Below are 13,964 nucleotides of genomic sequence, written 5' to 3'. Positions count from 1 at the left end.
GGCGTGGTGTGCAGAATAATAGGGCGATTGATGAAGGTGAATGCAGCAGTTGCAAAGTACTGTATGTGCTGGCCGCTGGTGGTAGTGTGGTTGGGCATGCCAGGATCTGTTTCCAGTATTCTTATCTATATAGGACAGATGGGTTTCACCTGACAGAGGAGGGGCTTTTGATTCTTGTTGAGGGTCTGTTCCAGGTAATTTCTTCTGTGCTTTAGTGGTGGTATGGTGGCGATGCGTTGGTCCTGTAATCCGACCCTCGCTTTGGCGGGAAAGAACGGCAGGTTGCCACTTAGGGTGCAAATCTCATTCAGTTTTTAGTATTATAGTCTTTGGGTGTGCTCACCTTCGTTGTCTTGTTAGTTCGCTGGATCACCCTGCCAGGGACAGCATCATCACCCTACCGGGTGGGTAGTCATGTTAGAGGGTTGAGTGGATACCTATTGTTGACAGTTGTTTAGTTCTTGGTTGCTCTGCAACTTGGCCGGTGTCCGCTGGGGAAACAGTCGGGAAGCCGGCGTCGAAATCTCAACGCCTGTCATTTTACCTATGCCCAGAGACCGGCGCCCGGCATCCCGATCGAAGGGATGCCCGGCGCCGGGCGCGGACAGCTGCGGGGTGGGGGAGGTTTACTTTTAGGGCTCCCGGGGGGACTTAGGGTTAGGCACCCCCCGGGAAGTCAGGGTCAGGCTAGGGGAAGGGGGGTTAGGGTTAGGCGCCCCCGGGAGAGGTTAGGGTTAGGCACCCCCCCTGGGGGACTTAGGTTTAGGCGGCGGGGAAGGGGGGGTTAGGTTTAGGCACTTAGAGGGGGGATTAGGGTGAGGCACTTGGGGGGAGGTTAGGGTTAGGCACCCCTAAGGGAGGGTTAGGGGTTAGAATAGGTTAGGTTATACTTACCTTCCGACGTTCGGGATTTCCACCTGTGTCGGGCTGCCGCTGCTGGGATTTGAACCACCAGCCATGCGGTATGTATGTCTATGTGCTATATGTTTGGAGTAAGCAGAATTTTGCCGTCCTTTCTTTGCCACCATACTTTCTATCAGTTAATATTCATTTAATATTCATAATATCATTTTAATAAATAGCTAACTAACTATTCTGCCAAATCTCATGTCTCCAAGTCTTTATTTCATATAATTTATTATTTAAGAAGGTGTTTTATTACATGGTGTTACACAGGGCACCCCTCTGACGATAGTAGGTTTAAGGCAGTTTCAGTAGTCTGGGTGGCTAGCCAGAGACTGGTGTCTTTTGCCACAGTTGCACTGACTGAGGCGCCCATAGAGCTGGTGCAATGATGGTGCAGCCAATGTGCGGCCGATGGTGCGTCTTAATGATGGTTTCCTCCTACAAGCCAAGAACATACTGGCAGGTTAATTGGATTCTGACAAAAAAATTAATCCTAGTGTGCATTTCTTTGATAGGGAATATGGGTTGTTGGCTCTACTGAGGCAGGGACCGATGTGCATGACCAAATAATGTATTCTTGGTAGGGATAAGCGGGTTTGGATATCTGAAATCCGAACCCCCCTGAGCCCCCCCGATCCGAGCCGGGAACCGAGTCCGGCTCGGGATTTCCCGCCTGACTCGGAACTGAAATCGAGGCAAAACTTCATCATCCCGCCTTCCATAACTCACGGGTTTTGGATTCTATAAAAGGTTCCCGCGTCGGCGCCATTTCTCACTCCGACTGTGGACAGTGAAGAGGGAGGGTGGGAGCTAGGGCTGGCTGGGCTGTGTTGTGCTGCTGTTGTCCATAGGGGCTGTGTCCACTCCTCCAAAGTCCATGGGGCTGACTGGGCTGTGTTGTGCTGCTGTTGTCCATAGGGGCTGGCTGGGCTGTGTTGTGCAGTCAGTTGTCCATAGGGGCTGTGTCCACTACAAAGTCTATAGGGGCTGGCTGGACTGTGCTGTGCAGTGTCCCATAAAGGCTGTAGTCCTAAAGGGGTGCTGTAGTGTTGTTCAGGGGTGATCTGTCCATCAGGGGTGCTCCCCCAAAGTGCAATCCAAAAAAAAATTAAACATTTTTTTTTCTGTGTTTGTGAATTGTGTGCGCAGTAGCAGCACGTGCATCAACAAAGTAGAGCCAAGCGTGCGCCTGTGTCATAAGAAAAGGACCAGCTGGCTCATCTGTTAAAAGGTGGTGTAACCCCCAAAGTGCACTCCAAACAAATAAAAAAATTTTTTTTTCTGTGTTTGTGGATTGTGTGCGCTGTAGCCGCACATGCATCAACAAAGTAGCGCCAAGCATGCGCCTGTGTCATAAATCAAAGGCCGGCTGGCTTGACAGTTAAAGGGTGGTGTAACCCCCAAAGTTCACTCCAACAAAAATAAAAAATAATTTTCTGTGTTTGTGAATTGTGTGCACTGTGGCTGCATGTGCACCAACAAAGGAGCAGCGCCAAGCATGCGCCTGTGTCCCATAAGTAAAGGGCCAGCTGGCTCATCTCTTATAGGGTGGTGTAACCCCCAAAGTGCGCTCCACAAAAAACAAACAATTCTTTTTTCTGTTTGTGTGCGAAATGTATGCGCAGTAGCCGCACGTGCATCAACAAAGGAGCAGCGCCAAGCGTGCGCTTGTATCCGATAAGTCTGTTAAAGGGTGGTGTAACCCCAAAGTGCTCCAAAAAGTAAAAAAACTATTTTTTTTCTGTGTTTGTGACTTGTGTGCGCTGTAGCCGCACGTGCATCAACACAGTAGCAGCGCCAAGCGTGCGCCTGTGTCATAAGTCAAGGGCCGGTTTGGACATCTGGTCCGGACTGAAGGACATGCCAACAATTACTGACATGTCTTCTGTTGATATTAAAATGAACCTCTATATACCCCTGCCTGTACCTTCTAAAATCCTTCCTATAAACCTCTAAGGATGACGCTAATTTGCGTACGCAGTCATACAATAAATAGAGACTCCAGACTCAGAACATGTGGTTCCGAAGCACAAAGTATTATTCAAGTAAAAGTACAGTCAGTTACACGCTATGATTTGTGTACAATAAGCGCAAATAAATCATACAGTCATATGCATGATTAAACTTCAATATACAATGAGAGACACAGAGAGAGAGACAGAGAGACATAGTGAAAGAGAGACACAGAGAGACACAGAGAGAGAGAGACACACACACAGAGAGAGAGAGAGAGACACAGAGACACACAGACACAGAGAGAGAGAGAGATACACAGAGAGAGACAGAGATACACAGACAAAGAGAGAGACACAGACAGAGAGACACAGAGAGAGACACAGAGAGAGACAGAGAGAGAAAGTGAGACACAGAGAGAGAGACACAGAGAAACAGAGAAAGAGAGACACAGAGAAAGAGAGACACAGAGACAGAGAGAGAGAGAGACAGAGAGAGACACAGAGAGAGAAAGAGAGACACAGACAGAGAGACAGAGAGAGACACAGAGAGAGAAAGTGAGACACACAGAGAGAGACACAGGAGAGACACAGAGAGAGACACAGAGAGAGACACAGAGAGAGAGAGAGAGAGATACAGAGAGAGAGACAGAGAGAGAAAGAGACAGAGAGAGAGAGAGAGATACAGAGAGAGAGAGAGACAGAGAGAGAAAGAGAGACACAGAGAGAGAGACACAATTTAGGCGCAAAAGGAAATTATACAGACCCCAAGTACAGTATACATATGCAGGTGCTTCCGGACCCGGAGATAGGCATCAGCAAGAGACCCCTAGTCATACAGCGTTCAGCATGAAGACTGAGAACCAGCGTTCGTGCACTCATATTTATACCCCCCCAGAATAAACAGGACAATAGGGAAGTCTGTTGCTGATATCATTGGTTCCCAGGGGAGAAGCATCTGTTACAGCACATTTAACAGGCTGGTTCAAACAGACTCTCCCTGCCTCTAACAGCTGGGGATCTTCCTCTTCATGCCCCCTGCAACATCCTAACAGCTGTTCCTAAAATATACATTTTGTTGCTTGTAGGCTCTGCGATCCATGACTCGAGAATGCATGATGCGATCTCCTCACCGATAACACCGGAATACTGTAAAAAGAATACGCATCAGTACAACTCCAAACACGACTTGTTTAGCATGTATAATACCTTAGTTATCAAATATCTTTATTTCTCAGCATTTAGCTAACTGAACCAACTTAAATCATACACTTTAGAGCTTATTGAACCTTATGTATGAATATGTAATGTGTGGGTATTCAGGGTTTGATATAAGGACGCTAGTTATTAATGGGTGAGATTTAAGTGCATAATTTCTCATACACAAAGTGAACATCCAGCAGTGTGGATTGCTGAGCATTGTAGTTCCACATGCCCTCTGTTAGCAGGCCCCCACCTGTCCTGTGTTCAAAGGAAAAAAAACTCTTTTGTTCTCCCAGACTCTTGTGTGAACTGTGAATCAAGCTGTGAAGTTGGGGCCATCCTGTTTGTGTGTGAGGCTAAGACCTGTTTAGGATTCAGACAAATCCAATTGTGTAGATCAATGCCTGGATTATATTACAATTGCCACAACTATACTTTATCTGCATCCAGGGATTCCCAATTTGTATGTAAAAATACCCATTGTCTATTCTATTTACTCAGAAAGCTTGTTCTTCCAGTTGCCCTTGGTAGATTAACAAAAACATTGCCATCTGTTCTTAGCTTCTGAGTTGTAACTTGAAATGACGCTGGTCACAAAATGGGTTCTTGCAGATTCTTGTTTCTAAAATGGAGTCTAGCTGCCATTTGCAAGATGGCGTCGCCGCGATTAAATTTTAAACTGAACTTGTCTCAGCCAATTATTCAGCTATGACAGTCCACCCTTTGATAGCAAACAACATGCTATCACAGGCCCTGATTCAGAGCCGGACGCAAGTGGCTGCTCGTTCGCTCCGAGCGATGTTTGCCCAACTGCGCATGCGTATGGATCGAAATACGCATGTGCGAACCACTCAGTATGGCCGAAAATCGTGTGCTCGCAAAATAGCGAATGCCTGCTATTTTGAGTGACAGAATGAGGCGTATGTGGGTGGTAACAGGGGAAGGTGCTTGAAAACGGGGAGTGGAGATCCGATCGCAGGCGTGCTTAAAGGTCAAAACGGGCGTTTTATGGGTGTGCATATTTAAAACAGCAGCGTCATTGACCACGTCACTGGGTTATTTTATAGCCAGAACTGCTCGCAAAATTGTGGTAGCAAAAACCAACCACAAGAATAGCGAGCAACTCTTACCCTGTTCGATGTACTCGATTAATCTAATAAATAGCGGACATGACGTAGGATGCGAGCGGCCAGGGGGCGTATTTTTCCAAAAAACAAACGCAAGTTTTGTTCGCTCGTTCAGACCTAGAGGCGTGAACAGACCGCAAACAGCGAACGGTTCATTTGAATAGCCACCCCTTGTTTTAGAACGAACGACCGCAAATAGCGAGTGGCTCTGAATGAGGGCCACAATCTGCTATTAGAATTTAATTTAGGCTTACATTTACATATTATTTAGTGTTATCATGGGATAGCACAAGGTGGTTCTTAATCCATCAATAATGTGTCTCTGAGTTGGGACATAAAACTACTAGTATACGCACACCGTGGATCTTGGAAGATCATGTGAAAGGTGTGGGGATGCACCAGTCTTATAAAAGCAGTCTTGAAGGGGAATTTAGACTTTACATTATTTGGTGTGTTTTTAAAAAAAAAAATAACATTTCAATAATACATTTTTTTATGCGTGGCTAAATATAATACATCAAACGATTGTATTTCCTAGTTCAGGGTTGTAATGCAGTTCTATATTTACCTCGGTATTCATACTGGCCACTATCATTATTTCATTCTTTCGTTTTAGTCTATTTTCCACACTTCAACACAATAGGAACACACCGGACGCATCATATTTCTTTTGCCTCTGTGTTCATATTGTGTGTGAAGATAGGGTGACGGTGTGTTTTTATGTATACCCAGCATTTCAACATGTGTGAGGGTCATAACTTCTGGAAGTATTTTTCCCAAATAACATAACAATTACAATACTAAAATTGGTCAGACACTCCCCTGATTGGCATTGCACTCCTCCTCCTGACTCCACTCCATCAGCTCCGCCATCAGCTCACATCTCCTTTATCGGTCCCCCATCACAGACACTGAGTATCCCCAAACAGATCATCATGACAAAAAACTCTGGAAAGAAAAAGAACTAGGATAACCACAGCAGACCACTCCATTGCTGGAAGCACTGATCTACACATTTCTTTAGCTCAGATATCTCACCGTCACCTTTTTAATCCTTCCGGCACAAGCTCACAATCGACAGGTCCACGTTATCGGCCTTGTCTCTGCCTTGTATCTCCGCCGGTTGGTTAACCTCCCTATAGTGAGTGGAATGGACCCACGTATCTTCCCCGGCCACCCTTTGAGGATGCTGTATCGTCAGATACGGACCTTTCCACCGATCAGTCAAACGACCTGAGCTAAAAAAAATTTGGATCATAACAAATTCTTCCAGATTTGACATCGTGACAGTTTGCATTAGACATGTTAGTTAATAACACTTTCAATTTCGGTTATTCTCATTCATCTTCGTGAGACCCTGCACAGTAACCTCATTATCATATTTTCACATGAGGCTGCCTGTTTGAACAGTATCTCAAAGGGGGGCAAATAAAGGAAAAGACAGTCTGGGATAATCTTAGTGTTGTTACCCATTATCTTACACATGTTCTTGGAAACGTCACCTGTAAAATAAGTCCCCCTATCATTTTTAATAATACTAGGGATATAGTATCTGCATACAGTTTCCTGCAATTAAATCTTGTTATTAATAGCTACTGCTCTAAATAATGCCTGTGCCACTGGGTTGGATAGTATTCCGAGTAGTCGACCTCAGCCTGGCATGGCTGCCGTTTATCCTTAGCAACCTTGTGTCCTATGAGTGGGAGATAAAGCAAAACAGTTTAATATCATTTAAGCATGACCTAAAATACAACAATAAATCATCCACATTTTACATTAGAACAGATCAATTGATAGGTTGAAAAGATTATAAACAGTCATATAAGGCCTGGGAGAAGATACTGGGGTTACCTATGAACCCATGGGAAACTCGTGTTCCTGTGTGGTGTTCTTCACTTTGCAGTTCTTACTTATGTGTCCCACTTGGTGACAGTTAAAACATAATTTTGAACGGGGTGGATGAAAAGATTGTTGTGGGATTTGAGCAAGAGGGAAAGATGGTGGGTATGGGTAAGGATGTGAAGGATAAGGCTATTGTGGGGGATATGAGTATGGGACCTGTGGTTGTGTATGATATGTGGGGTAAGGATGTGTTTGCTGTGGTGTGGGATTGGTGAGGACGTGTAATTGTTCAGGTGCAGGTGTGTGTGTGGGTGCAGGTGTGTCGGTTGGCTGTGATGTTACCGTCATTCCTTCCAGAGCTTGGATACTGACAGCCATTAGTTTTTCGCTCTGGGTCTCTCTCTTCTTTGTGATATTTTTATCATGTTCTATGGCAGACTCTATGAGGTTATCTATTGTAAGTCCCCTCCAGCCAGGCTGTGAGGTCTGAGCCCGAGTCTTTAAGTCATCTCTCAGATCTTCCATGAGTACCGTGACTATCATTCCCCTGTGGTGAGTGCTATCTTTAATATCTTCTATTCCAGTGTACTGGGTGATAGCCTGCAGAGCCCGATCGCAATAATCTTCTGCAGTCTCACTCTCTTTCTGTTTAATGGTGAAAATTTTGTTCCAGTTAACTACTACTGGAAAATATTAGGGGTGTGCACCGGACACTTTTCGTGTTTTGTGTTTTGGTTTTGGATCTGGATCTTTCTTCGTGTTTTGGATCTGGATTGGTTTTGCCAAAACCACCCTTCCGTGTTTTGGGTTCTGGGTTTTGTGTTTTGGATCTGGATTTTTTCTTAAAAAATAAAAAAAACCCGCTAAAATCACATAAATGGGCCTTTTTTTGTTCCTACGCTATTAATAACCCCAATAACATTAATTTCCACTCATTTCCACTCTATTCTGAACACCTCACACCTCACAATATTGTTTTTAGGCCAAAAGGTTGTACCGAGGAAGCTGGATGACTATGCTAAGCGACACAAGGGGGCGGCACAAACACGTGGCCCATCTAGGAGTGGCACTGCAGTGGCAGACAGGAAGCCAATCAGCGTTATGGTGCCCATTTGCATGTAGCACGAACCCGGGAGATCCGTGCTACATGCATCTGTGTGATTGGCACAGAGCAATGACAGGTCCGTGAGACCCGTCTGTGCTGCTGTGGTAAAAAAAAAAAAAAAAACCTGTGTAAAAAAAGAAAAAAATGGCGTGCACCCCCCCAAAAAAGAGCAACCAGCCCCGGGCATTAGTAACCCAGTGCTGGGTGTGCTTAAATACAGGGGACAAACGACGTAGGGGTCCCCTGTACTTAAGCACAACCAGCACCGGGCTAGTCAGAACCAGCGCTGGTTGCCAAAATACGGGGGACAAACGACGTAGGGGTCCCCTGTATTCTGCGCAACCAGCTCTGGGCTCTGATCCGGTCCTGGTTCTGGAAATATAGGGGACAAAAAATGAGTAGGGTTCCCCTGTATGTTCCAGAACCAGCACTGGACTTTTTCTAGCGGGGGGCTGATGCCACAGCCAGGGGAGCCCTTTCACCGGGCCCCCCAGCCGCAGCATCAACCCTGACCGCTAGTCAGCCCAGGCCGGGGATCCCTGGAGAGCTGGGGACCCCCCCAATAAAGGGGTCACCCTCTCCAGGGCACCCCAGGCCCAGGCTGATAGCCCGGGGCTATCCCCGCCACCCCTGGTGGCGGTGGGTGGCGGGTTGATTGTGTGGTGTGGTGTAAATAAAGAATATCAAACATTGTCTTTACAAGTAGAACTGCAAGTCCCAGCTAGCCTGCCCCGCATGCTGGTACTTGGAGAACCACAAGTACCAGCATGCAGGGCATTAAGGGCCCACTAGTACCTGTAGTTCACCTGTAAAAAAAATGTTTAAAAAAACACAGGACACACACACCGTGACAGTATAAGTTTATTAAACATACATACACACACACACATGTACACATACTCACCTATGTAACCTGTAGCATCGGTCCACTTGTCCGGTAAAGTATCCCTAGGGGACCTGTGAAAAAAAACATACTCACCATCTCCTATGCGAGGTTCTGTCCTCTTCGTTCCAAAGTAGGCATCCCCGGACTTGGCAAAAAAAAAAAAACGAAAACGCGATCCACGAACTTAGTACCGTTCTATAGAACGGTACTTCCCGAATGAGAGCTTAGCGGCGGGGTATCACCATGGAAACCCCGCTGCTAAGCGTTCATTGGCTGAGAGAGGTCATCTCCCGTCTCTCAGCCAATGAACGGCTCCCTCCATTGTAGTCAATGGTGGGAACCGCAGGGTAAACTTTAATAACCTTGCGGCTCCCAGCATTGACTACAATGGAGGGAGCCGTTCATTGGCTGAGAGAGACGGGAGATGGCCTCTCTCAGCCAATGAACGCTTAGCAGCGGGGTTTCCATGGTGATACCCCGCCGCTAAGCTCTCATTCGGGAAGTACCGTTCTATAGAACGGTACTAAGTTCGTGGATCGCGTTTTCGTTTTTTTTTTTTTTGCCAAGTCCGGGGATGCCTACTTTGGAACGAAGAGGACAGAACCTCGCATAGGAGATGGTGAGTATGTTTTTTTTCACAGGTCCCCTATGGATACTTTACCGGACAAGTGGACCGATGCTACAGGGTTACATAGGTGAGTATGTGTACATGTGTGTGTGTGTGTGTGTGTGTGTGTGTATGTATGTTTAATAAACTTATACTGTCACGGTGTGTGTGTCCTGTGTTTTTTTTAAACATTTTTTTACAGGTGAACTACAGGTACTAGTGGGCCCTTAATGCCCTGCATGCTGGTACTTGTGGTTCTCCAAGTACCAGCATGCGGGGCAGGCTTGCTGGGACTTGCAGTTCTACTTGTAAAGACAATGTTTGATATTCTTTATTTACACCACACCACACAATCAACCCGCCACCCACCGCCACCAGGGGTGGCGGGGATAGCCCCGGGCTATCAGCCTGGGCCTGGGGTGCCCTGGAGAGGGTGACCCCTTTATTGGGGGGGTCCCCAGCTCTCCAGGGATCCCCGGCCTGGGCTGACTAGCGGTCAGGGCTGATGCTGCGGCTGGGGGGCCCGGTGAAAGGGCTCCCCTGGCTGTGGCATCAGCCCCCCGCTAGAAAAAGTCCAGTGCTGGTTCTGGAACATACAGGGGAACCCTACTCATTTTTTTCCCCTGTATTTCCAGAACCAGGACCGGATCAGAGCCCAGAGCTGGTTGCGCAGAATACGGGGGACCCCTACGTCGTTTGTCCCCCGTATTTTGGCAACCAGCTCTGGTTCTGACTAGCCCGGTGCTGGTTGTGTTTAAGTACAGGGGACCCCTATGTCGTTTGTCCCCTGTATTTAAGCACACCCAGCACTGGGTCACTAATGCCCGGGGCTGGTTGCTCTTTTTTTGGGGGGGGGGACGCCATTTTTTTCTCTTTTTACACAGGTTTTTTTTTTTTTATTTACCACAGCAGCACAGACGGGTCTCACGGACCCGTTAGTGCTCTGTGTCAATGACACAGATGCAAGTAGCACGGATCTCCTGGTCCGTGCGTGCATCTGTGTCATTGAAATACACAGCAGCACAGACGGGTCTCACTGACCCATCTGTGCTCTGTGTCACTGTCAATCACACAGATGCATGTAGCACGGATCTCACGAGTCCGTGCTACATGCAAATGAGCACCATAATGCTGATTGGCTGAGAGCCGTGACAGACGGCTCTGTCAGCCAATCAGCACTTTGCCCATTAAAGGCAAAGGCATTTTTTTTTAAATGGCCGCTCGAGGCAAAACCTCGAGATCCGACAGCAGATCTCGAGGTTTTGCCTCGGGAGAGGGATCCGGGGCAGACAGGGAGATCCGAGCTTGGGCTCGGATCGCCCCGGATCCCCGAAGTTCGGGTGGGTTCGGTTCTCAGGGAACCGAACCCGCTCATCCCTAGAAAATATATACCCAATTGAGTTACAATGTGGGAAATGTTACCTTGGTTTACTTGGTCTGTTAAGGGAACATCACCATCCAATACACAATCCGTGATAAATTTTGTCACGTCGGTATTGCATGGTAGACAGGCCATTAACACTACACGCCAATCTTTATTAGTTGGCTCATGAGAACTACACAAATTTCTCAAAAATCTTTGACATTTGGCTAGTTCCTTTTTGGGATCGGGGAAATAATTTTGATGGAATTTAGTTCTGCTCTTGTCCAAGGACAATGCATTACTACTTCCCTCATGGGCATTACACCGTTCGCATCTGCATTTCCGTTCGGAACAGTTATCGTCCGAATGGGATGCAGACCGGTAGCGCTGCTACCTTTGACCTGGTTACCTGGCTGGGGGTTTAATCTGCTGCTGCTACGTATGGTATTAACAACTTCCTCTACTGGTGCAGAGTGTGTTAACACTTCCCTTGCTGTTACCGATGGAGATGGCGGCACCACCCGTGATTGTGGTGATGCAGCATCTGTCATCTGCACAGCATGGGAAATGGCAGACATTACAATAGGCTCATCATCCGCATCATGAACATTTTCTTTATAGTTGCTTAAGAGAGGGTACAAGTTGCTTGTTACATTTTTCTCGGTATTTTTGGTAACTGTACTTGCACCTCCATCCACATAAGGTGGGGGAGGTGAGCGTGAACTGCTGGCAATACTCTCCACGACGCTACCTTGCCGCACGTGCGTGCCATTTTGCGGCTCGCCTGTATTGCAATTTAGCGTCGCGGATGTATTTTCTGCCAATGTGCTCACGACGCTAGTTTGCGTCATTTGCACATTTTTAAGCCACGCATCCCCTTCATGCTGCCACAGTTTTAAACATTCAAAATATTTAACTTTTTTCTCTCGGGAGCGCATCAAACTGATGTGAACACATTTTTATCAAAACTACCAATTCTGGGAAACGGTCTAACACTCTTCCTCGTCATATTAAACCATAAATCACAATACCTTATTGCATAAGTACCGTACTTGGTATGCATGATATGACGGGCCGATCCGAACGATGCCTCCATTAGCAGCACATCATTGCCTAACATCTCTACTGTTTGCATGGCTCCCATTCTGAGACAACTCCTACACTTTTCAATAAAGATTTAGACCGGTGAAAGACAATCAAGATACTTTCACTTACCTGTGGACGATTTAAGTCGGCGGCGCCCACACACCTGAATAAGATTTAGTAAGGCAACTTCCACACCTGGATAAGATTTGAAAAAGGCAACTTCCATACCCGGATAAGATTTAGTAAGGCGACTTCCACACCTATGAGAGTTTATATGTCAGCTACTCTCACGCACCTCTCTACAACAAAGACAACATGTACACCTACTACTGTGTATAGAACGGTAAAGGTGCTTATGGAGCGGCTAGACTAACCCTTGCACCTAGCCTTTAAGGATCATATGATACCCTTAACTTTGTTCAACAAATATTCACTGTTACACACTTTTTTCTGTGCAGAAAAATAGACGTTAACCCAGATATTGGTAATAGAAAAAAAATGTAAACCTCAATGGCTTTGTTCAAACACGTGGCAGCACAACCGGAAGTACGTATACGCTATTGTGCGACCAGCCGCATACACAATAATGCGACTACCGCACAACCGTATAATGACTTTTTTAACTGCGCATGCAAAAATGCGTCTCAGCCGCGTACTCAATACTGCGGCATCCCTCTAAGCGTTAGGTTCTATCAACAAAAGAAAACAAACTTTTTCCTTTCTTGTCCCTGGATTCTAGTCAACTTCCTTTGCTCACACGAAAACGGATAGCGATTTTTCAGCACAAAGCGGTTGCAGGAAAACCCTGTATGTGGCCACTCCACCCTTTGCTGAGACATTGATAGCCGTATGTGCCGTGTGAGTAGGTAAGTGACTTCACTCGATGAGCCCCCATCTGTTGATATTAAATTGAACCTCTATATACCCCGGCCTATACCTTCTAAAATCCTTCCTATAAACCTCTAAGGATGACGCTAATTTGCGTACGCAGTCATACAATAAATAGAGACTCCAGACTCAGAACATGTGGTTCCGAAGCACAAAGTATTCTTCAAGTAAAAGTACAGTCAGTTACACGCAATTATCTGTGTACAATAAGAGCAAATAAATCATACAGTCATATGCATGATTAAACTTCAATATACAATGACAGACACAGAGAGAGAGACAGAGAGAGACAGAGAGACATAGAGAAAGAGAGACACAGAGAGAGAGAGACACACAGAGAGAGAGAGACACACAGAGAGAGAGAGACACAGAGAGAGAGACAACGAGACATAGAGAAAGAGAGACACAGAGAGACACAGAGAGAGAGACACACACAGAGAGAGAGAGACACAGAGAGAGAGAGAGACACACAGAGACACAGAGAGAGAGAGACACAGAGAGAGACAGAGAGATACACAGACAGAGAGAGACAGAGAGAGACACAGAGAGAGACAGAGATACACAGACAGAGAGAGAGACACAGAGAGACACAGAGAGAGACAGAGAGACACAGAGAGACAGAGAGACACAGAGAGACACAGAGAGAGAGACAGAGAGAGAGAGACAGAGAGAGAAAGAGAGAGAGAGAGACAGAGAGAGACACAGAGAGAGAGAGACAGAGAGAGACACAGAGAGAGACAGAGAGAGAAAGAGAGACACAGAGAGAGAGAGAGACAGAGAGAGACACCGAGAGAGAGACACAGAGAGAGAGAGACACAGAGAGAGAGAGACACAGAGAGAGATAGACACAGAGACACAGAGAGAGAGAGACAGAGAGAGAGACACAGAGAGAGAAAGAGAGACACAGAGAGAGAGACACAGAGAGAGAGACACACACAGAGAGAGAGACAGAGAGAGAGAGAGACACAGAGAGACACAATTTAGGCGCAAAAGGAAATT

This window comes from Taudactylus pleione, unplaced genomic scaffold (assembly GCF_031769625.1).
Source record: "Taudactylus pleione unplaced genomic scaffold, aTauple2 ptg000061l, whole genome shotgun sequence".
Lineage (NCBI taxonomy): Eukaryota > Metazoa > Chordata > Amphibia > Anura > Myobatrachidae > Taudactylus > Taudactylus pleione.
The sequence above is the reverse complement of the archived record's forward strand: the minus strand, read 5'-3'. Positions refer to the sequence as shown.